The sequence below is a fragment of the Rhagoletis pomonella genome, unplaced genomic scaffold (genome assembly GCF_013731165.1).
Source record: "Rhagoletis pomonella isolate Grant_MI unplaced genomic scaffold, Rhpom_1.0 Rhpom_scaffold_00011, whole genome shotgun sequence".
Classification (NCBI taxonomy): domain Eukaryota; kingdom Metazoa; phylum Arthropoda; class Insecta; order Diptera; family Tephritidae; genus Rhagoletis; species Rhagoletis pomonella.
This window is the reverse complement of record NW_023458565.1, coordinates 15696829-15706157: the sequence shown is the minus strand read 5'-3', so window position 1 is coordinate 15706157 and position 9329 is coordinate 15696829. Positions and strand designations below refer to the sequence as shown.

General features: G+C 39.7%; 1 protein-coding gene across 1 annotated transcript in view; it reads right to left on the bottom strand.

The window, feature by feature from the left end:
* LOC118746690 overlaps positions 1-9329 on the bottom strand; it is a 31325-nt gene that overhangs the window by 21166 nt on the left and 830 nt on the right. The window lies entirely within an intron of this gene.

Sequence of the window (9329 nt, the reverse complement as noted above, 5' to 3'; positions counted from 1 at the left end):
TATTTCTCGTTGTTCGCTTTGTGTTGCCGCAGTATTCGCCACAGTATGTTTTGTGAGAAACACTTAAGCTTTGCGTGACATTTATAACTTTGCCAGCGAAGCGCCAGACGCAAAAGGTATGCCACAATGAACGCAAAGAAAACAATTTTCTACTGTTTTTTACTCGTCAAAATTGCTGTGGATTTTATATATTTTGCTTTGAAAATCTCAGAAATGTAATTAAGTTTTATGTTTCTACATGAAAACTTGAATTTGGAAGAAACAAAATAAATATTAAACCGGTTGATTGTCAAAGCGCGCAAAAAGATGGGAGTTGGCCATCTTTCCGCTTCGCGCTGCAGCTTCAACGATCTACGTGGCGTGCTTTGTGTATTTTCATACAATTCTTCTTATCTGTCAAAGCGAATCTGTCACGTAAAGCGAAGCAAAAGTTTTATGTGGCATCAGCTTTACATATATGTATTTCTCTTAACGAGGAATCATTGATGACATGGCGCTTTTATTACTTTGATCCTCGGTTGCAAAGAGCCCTTTTGACTTAATATAAACGGTATTTAACTGCGTTCCGTTTGCACTTCTTTGTTTTTATACACATTTTGGTGCAATCTCTCACATCTAAATAAATAAATAAATAAATAAATTATCCGGGGTTTGCCTACCGAACGAACAGTTTTTGGTGTGAATAACTGAAAGAGCTTCGATGAATGATGAATGATAAAGATAACTGAGAGAGCCACAAAGGGAGAAGCTTTGATTGATTAAAAAATTTTGCTGTCGTGTTTTTGAATCTTTCGTACAGGGTGGAAGGTAAAGCGGTAATTCAAGTCCTCTGCGTCGATGTCAAGTGCAGCCAAATCCTTCTCCATGCGGTTTTTCCAGCGAAGAGATTACCATCAAGCCCATTAGCTTGGTGGAGATATTTAAATTCAGCCGTCGTGGTGTATATACATCTCCTTATTGTACTATCGAAACCGGCTTTAAAACCGACACACATTTGGCCAGGTCTCTGATCCAATACTTTTTCGTGTAAAATTCTGTAAAAATGTCAAACAGAAAAATTAGGTACTCTCTGAAGTGAGAGTAAAAAGTGAGTAACGGCAAAAAGTTCCGGAACATTAAATCATTTTTCCTGTAAAAACGTCAACCAGTGATCGCCTGACACTTTTAATAATTTTACCAGAAGAAACAGTTCGGGTAAAATCTTGCAACTTCTTTCTCTATACAACTCTCCAAAAGCCGCCTCGTTTACATGATTTTCGAGCCGGCATAATTTTTCCTGTAACTTCCTGCAAGTTCTTGTAAAAACCTGTAAGTTCATGAACTACTGGATCAGAGCTAGGGTGATTTAAGGGTGAGTAAGATCTTTGACCGCAATTATGTGTGATATGGTAATGATGTTATTTCTTATTTTTTTTAGACAATTGGTGCTATAGACTTAGTCATGGACAGACTTAGTCGTGGTGCGATATTCAGTTGAACAACGCTTAAAAGTGATCCAGTGGTATTTAACCGACATGGTATTTTATATATAAATGCACGACGAAATAAAAAAAATTATTTCGAAATTTATTTTATCAAGTACGCCATCCTCGCCACATTGGTTTTGGAACATTTATAACCTTTCTATTACGCTCCCATACACTGCGCTGCCCGGTTAACTATCTGTTTAGAACGGTGATGGGCACCGCCTTGCCTGCGGAAAAAGCTCTTTTAGGCTTTCTATACTTTTTGTATGGTCGGGGGCATACTGAAAGTAAAAGCTCTCTCTGCCCATCGCTGGTCTAGAATAACACGCAAATGTCTGATTACCTCCGCCAGAGAGACAGCGATCATTTATTTTACGAAGGAAGCTATATTTGGGCCATTTTAGTTTTTTTTTGAATATAGAATCATTACCGCTACCCGGTCAAAATCAACACTGATGAGTCCCAATCAGTTTGTTGATGGAGGGCTTTAGCCGTTTAGCTTCTACCGGTAGTTGGCCCATACTATAACAGGAAGAGCCCTGGTTGTCCCATCACGAATTCGCCCTAGTTTTGAAACCTCACTTCGTGATTAAACTCTCCGAGGTTTTCTCTGTCCGCCGTCATCTCAAGACCTTAAAAAGCAATGTCAACCTTATCGTGAGTTTCGCCCGAAATTTTTCATCCGCTTGAATATGTACATAGTATGTATGTAGAACTAAATTTAGAATAATCAGTAAGTTCAGTTTCGGATGCAAATGACCACAAATGTTGACGAAATTTCTAAGCAATTGATAATTGTTGGCTGGCCTGTGGCGATATCAAAAATATGCACAAACAATAAACGGAGCAGAACAGCCAAGAAAGCGCACAGCTGTGCAAATGTAATGTACCCTGCAGGGAAACCGCGGACTAGTGAACCAAATTTCTTGTTGCGCACTAGATCTTTATCGCTAAAAACGAACCAGTCCGATAGTAGCTAAATGCCCACCAGTTCAAAAGCAGCGAAATATGGAACTTTTAAAAAACTCTTAGATATTTTATTTTTTAAAAATACATATCGCTAGCTAAGGGCCAGTTTTTCAGGTGCACGGTTGTGGCTTAAACTTAGTTTAAACGCTCGAGCTGCCTTGTTCGAAACTAAGACCAGCAAATCAAATGCCAGCCAGCTGTTCAAGATAAACGCAGTTTACGTAATCTAAGTTTAAACAGTCTACTTTTTCTAAAAACTTATATTTTAATGCAAGAAGAAAGAATAATTTTCTAAAAGATCGAAGTAGCAATTTTATTTCGAACCGTTTCTGTTCAGTGATACTCAAATTTGCTAAGTCCAAAATAATCACACAAAATGTGAATAGTCCCAAAGAAGAAAAAAACTTAATCCGTCGAATTTGTAACTAGTTCGGAACTATCGAAGAAGGCATGCAGCGGTGGGCTTGTTTACTTTAAATAGATACTAATTGTTTGGTGGTTTTTCCTCGTTCAAATATGCTTTCATTCTGCACTACGCGGATGCTTTTTCATAGTTGGGTAATACAAGACAAAAATTTGTATTAACATTTTAACATCTTGGGACCTTCCGAAATCGAACCAATAACAGCAAATAAATTTCATTGAAAATAATTTAAAATCGCTGCCATGGGAAAACCAAAAAGACTCGGTTTAAAAATAAAATCAAGTTACTTTTCTCGTCCGTCGAATTTAGGACTGGTTTCGAACTATAGAAAAGCAGCGGAGGACCATTTCCACCGCCTAGGCGATTTTCGTTAAATTCGCCAGTTGTGTGCATGTAAAAGAGATTCATCGCGAACAAGTATTGGGTCTAAATGTACTAGAAGCGCACCAGTTCAGAGCTAGAGATTTTCCCACAGGGTATGCATGTAAATTAGACTGCATCACACCCCATTAAAAAAAAAAGAAAAATAATCGGTACTGTTTTTCCATTGGAATTATAAAATCTATTATATTTTAAGACTTGCACCAAAATATTTCGGAAAAATATTAAGATTTACTTGAGCTGGACCGAGAAAATACCTCCAAAAGTTGAGTTTTTTTATTATATTATATTTTGGAGGGAAAACCCGCCACTTTTTTTGGTGATGCAGTCTAATGTACATACATACATATTTGAGATTATACATTCAGACAAATCAATGAATGGTCATGAAATGCTGACAGTAAAAGTGGTGCCCGCTAAAAGACTGCTACTTTTACTTACAATCAGCTTACATTTTTACATATTGCCAGCTTGAAGACGCATAGCCGCAATTGCAAGAGCAATTGAATGGGGCACATGGGCATGTGTGAACGTTTGCGTGGTATGCAAATAAGTACGTACTCGTTCATACATATGTATGTATGTATATTTGCCACCAAAGCGCAAGACATTCCAAACAGGGTTGTGCAATTGTGCTACTGGCAGCTGATGACGGACTGGACGGGCGGTCAGTAGTCACTCTAGCGTGATTCCTTCCAATGATGGGAGGAAAAGCTCAAGAATTCAAAACTAAAGCCATTCGATTCACTTAAAGAAATACTGGTTAGTGGTTATATGCATGTACAGTGTTACCCGGTTAATTGACCTAAGCTTAAATTCCTATGTAGTTTGTCCACTTATTTTTATCAAAAACTCGAGAAGAAAACAATATTTAATTGAAAAACACCGGGATAACTGGTTTCCTGGGTAGGTTAGGTAATGTTAGGTTAGCGGGCTGCCTGCGCATATGTAGGCCCACTCAGCAGGTGTTGAGATGATTGCACCTCATCATCCTCTATGCAGCTGGTGCAGTAAGGGTCATCGATGATGTTCAGCCTTACGGCATGATTACCTATCACGCAGTGAAAAGTAAGCACTCCCCCCAATAGCGAGAGTTTGCTTAGCATTTTGCCTCCTTGAATTCCAGAGTCTTCGTCTAGCGCTCGCTGAGCTAACTAAACGCCTATCTTTTAGAAGCAGACCACACGAGGCCTGGGGAGTCAGCAGACCTCCCTATCTGGAAGCCAATGAACTACCTTCGGCGAGAGAACCCAGCGTTTGCCAATGGCCCCTCTACAACAATACAAGGCTACTGTAGCATTCTTAACTCTTTCTTCTACGTTAGGCTTCCAGGCAAGCCGACAATTCGGTATCTTGTACCTTCTAGTAAAAAGAACAAGCTCTGTTTTACTGTGGTTTACTCCCAGTCCGCGGCTAGAAGCCCAGTTCTCAACCAAACCCAGATAGCCCTGCATAAGTTCAAACATTGTTTCCAGAAACTTTCCTTTTGTTATGAATGCTATATTATCAGCATAGGCAACCACCCGACAGCTACTTCTTTCCAGAGCCACCCACAAGTCGTTGACGACAGCGACCTAAAGCAACGGTGAGAGAACTCCCCAATGCGGGGTGATTCTACTCACATATCCCCGGATTGAAGCGCTGCCCCACTCTGTTGCGACAGTTCTGTTCCAAAGCAAGCGCTAAATAAACATGACAAGGTCGCCTCCGACGCCTAGCTTATTTAGGCAGTTAATTACAGCCTCAGGCAAAACATTATTAAAAGCTCCCTGGATATCAAGGAAGGCACCGGCCGCGAATTCCTTCTGCAAAAACGTCTGCTTAGTGCTCTCAACGACTATGTGTAGGGCCGTTTCTATAGACTTGCTATTTCCTGAAATCCATTGGTGATACATGAGAGGCTATAACCGCTTTGGGAATGAACACAACTCTGACCAAACTCGAAGGCCCCGGAACATTACCCCTAGCCAAACATCTCTCGAAAACAGGTATCAACTAGCGGCACGACACCTCCGAAGACTTCTGCAGTTCGGCTGGTCGTCTGTGCTCGGGGCCTTAAATGGATTGAAAGAGCCAACGGCCCAAATAATTTTATCCTCCGTCAGAAGTTTCGGAGCTTATAGCCTCCCAACGGATCCCTGTGGGATTCGAAGAGACTCCTCGCTGCTCATCGCCAGTTACCATTCTCTTCCTTGAACGTGATTCTCAGAGATAACTCGCCTAAATCTCGAACACTCCTGACTGCCCTCCACACTTTCACAGAAGAGTATCCACCAAGTTCGCTTCGCTTTCCTAATCTTGGACTTATATATCCCAAGTCTAATCTTATACAGTACTCAGTCGGAGGGCGATTTACTCTTCCTGGCGTTGTTGAAAGGGCCTCTGCTCGAGGCCCTAAGGTTGGGCTCTTACCTTTGTGGTGACACAGGGGACAAGAGATTTCAACGGCTCTTTTACACGAACTGGTGAACACACCAATTAATTCGTCAATTGAACTTTCAGTCAAGGTCCCGCCACTCGCGGGTGCAATCGAAAGAATTTCCAGCAGACTTCTGCAGTCGAAGTCCCAGTTGAATCTCCTCAGATTCCTCTAAGGATTTTGCTTATGACGCGCTTCGTCCAAAGTGAATGGTAACTTAACAAAAGCTTTCACTGCAATTTCTCTTGCCCACTTAAGCGGTGGCTACTGTATGAAGAATATGTTTGTTCTCATTGTTCGAAGTGACTTGGTTTGGTGTCAACGTCTATGTTATTGCTATTGTTTTACCCATACATACAACCCCTTTTTCCTTTGAATGATTTTTTTTCTAATTTTATGCGTAGAGCTCGTTCTCTTTGACTGCATTTCTCAAGGTACCAAGTACTATTTATCAACATTCACTTATTTGTATGTATGTATGTAAATACCGACATATGGACATACATATTCATGTATATCAGAATGAACATACTATCTCGCATTTGTATTTTTTTTTTTTTGAATATGCAAATCTGAGGAGCAAGAAAATTATTTATATATTTAAGTATTTGGAACATCTGTGTGGTCATCAACACCTGGCCTACGTACTGTTGTATATTTTTGATATGAAGTTCACTTAAAAATCGGCTATTGTTATCTACATAAATACTAAAAAGTATGTAGGAAGGTCCTTAATATATCAACACCATGGGGCACCCACTTATTTTGTTCTACGTACAAAAGAAAGATATCCAAGATAATTTCAAGATTTACAAAAAATTCGCGGGGGTTTAAAAAAATTAAATTTTTAGAATTTATATGAATAAGTTTCAAAAGTGAGTTACATTCATTATATTTAAAACAAAATTTAAAAAAATTTTTGAGATAAAATTTTTTTTTCAACCCATAAACAATTGTTTAATTTCGTGGATGTCTTTAATCTGTACGTAGAATAAAATAAAGGAGTTCGCCATACAAAATTTAGATATTGATATACATATTTAAGGGTCACCCTAATACATATTTATGTGCATTATACTGCATCACTCCCCATACAAAAAAAAATCGGTACTGTTTTTCCATTGGAATTATAAAATCTATTATATTTTAAGACGTCCACCAAAATATTTCGGAAAAATATTAAGATTTAAGCGAGCTGGACCGATTTGAAAATACCTTCAAAAATGGAGCTTTTTTATGAATAAAAATAGTTTCTCAAAGATGTTTTTTGAAAAAATCCGCTCAAATGACAATGACAAAACGGTTTAAGTTTTAAAAAATTTATATAAAAATATTAAAAAAAAAATAAAAAAAATTTTTAACGGAATCGTAATAATAAGATTTTTGATGATGTTTTTTAACTTAACTATTTTTTTTGTAAGACGATTTCGAAAAAAATATATTTTTCTTTTTGGCCGAACAAAATATGTTTATAAAGGCGACCCAAGGTTCTTCAAAAAAATCGAAATACTTCTTTGCCAAAAGGTTAATAATTTTGGAGGCACTGTAGTTTACAGACATTAGGGCGGAACGTTAAGGTAATAAGAACTGAGATCTGGTGTGTAAGTACTAGAATGGGGTACTTGCGGTCAGTGAATCTTGATTTAAGATCCGACAGCAAGCTGGAACACCAACGGCAATGGGGCTTTTGCACGAGGCGATTTTTCGGGCAACTTTTGCTTTCAACTCACGCAGGGTTGCACGAAAAAAATTAAATGGCTAAAAATATCAAAATATAAAAAAATATCAAAATATTCGCCATAAAAAGGCGTTTGCATTGTTCAACTTTGCATTCTACTTTTGGTTGAACGGCTTTCAACTAATCGCTTTCAACAAAGTTGGTCGCCAGCCAACATTTAGCCATTCAACTTTCTTTTCGTGCAACCCTGCGTGAGTTGACGCAAAATTGCCTCGTGCGAACACCTTTTAAGAAATGGAGAAGAGAGTGAGTACTCGAGACGGAACGGGCAACCAACATCCAAGCTGTCATCGGGACCCAAAATGTGTCGGCCGCATCACAACCAGCCAGCACCATGGTCAACTACTAACAGGCTGACCACATGGCTGAGAAGCGCAGCAGGTAAGCTTGAGGGATGGAAATGGGCTGCCCTGAGTAGCGCAGACAAATATCCCGTCTATGCTGTCGAGCTGCTGAAAGCTCAAAATGAGGGACTCATTTCCTAAAGGCGAACTGACGAAGACTCATTCAAGAGGGTCAATCGGGACGGCTTTACGCTGAAATATATTTAGATCCAGCAGCGTCAAGATAATACCCTGGAGACTGAAATACGCTAGGCAGAATGTTGCACTAGGTTAGGTTGAAGTGGCTGCCACTAGCACACCGTTGTGATACCACGCGTATCGAGTCTGCAAAACCTAAAAGTTGTCGTGTTCCTATTTACTTTTGCTATGTCGGTTAAACCTTCGAAAAATTCCGAATCGAAGAACTTTCGTATTTTTTTTTTTTGCAAAGTGCGGTACATTCATATATCAGCTAGCGGTAAGGATTCTGGCTTTTCGGCATCTCTGCAGCTTTTGTAGAAGTCGTTGCGGGGAACCCCAACCGTAAATATCCGTGTGCCGCCCGATGGTAATATGACCTGTTATTAAGACCTCTCTGCTCAGCATGAGGAGACCCTTCGACCACTTTTCTTTGCATTTTGGGCACATAAGCTTTGTATTGTTGCAAGTAGTGAGACTATTCCACCTGTCCTTTGTTGGTTTAAGAGATAAATTCCTTAGAAAGAACTACCTACTACCTAAGCAAGCGGCATGGCTAAACCCTTCCAGGTCGGTGAAAGTGCAAGTTCATCTGCCTTTTCTTTGCCTGGTAGGTTTCGGTAACTCGGCGCCCATACGGTGATCGAGTCAAGCACTTTAAGTGCCGCCTGACTGTTCGTGCCGATGAAGATATTATTACACACGAATTCTCCTGTACGTAAGTGGCCAACCGCCTCCTGCATGGCAGCGACTTCAGCTCGGAAGCCACTGCAATAGTCGGGTTTGCGAAATGATTTATCCAGGCTCAACTGGCTGCTTTCTAGTTTAGAGCCAGTTTAGAGAGTATTGCAGTTCCTTGCACATTTTAAAGTGGTTCTTTTGTTAATTTCATGTTTGATTTGAGACTAGGAAGAAAGTTAACGCAGTTCTGGTCCAAACTCAGAGTAGCATCACCTCCCTGGGAAGATTGTGGGGATAGACAGGCAAATGTTTGAGCTAGACAGCAGACAAGTTGCTGGTTCCTTTTCTCACGGATCCTGTGCCTATATTCGCGTCGGATTACCGAGCTACTATAGAACGCTACACATCTTTATAGCTTTCGCTTCAATTTCAGCACGAGTTCCACGATCCTTAAACAATTAGGTTTTCCTGCTGGGTTATTTTACTCTTGCATACATTTTAAAATTCAAGACGATCTACCACCTTTGAGTGCAACATTCTTAGCTTGCAACACAAGTGCAGTGCCAAGCTCATGAAACGCTAATTAAATACCACATTAAAGAAGTCAAAGTAACAAATTCTTTAGATGCCATAAAAAAAGCTGACTTAACAATCACCGAAACGGCTAAAAAATACTTACTAAGCCATAAGCGATTGAAGCCACATAAACTATATAGCTAGCGGCAAAAAA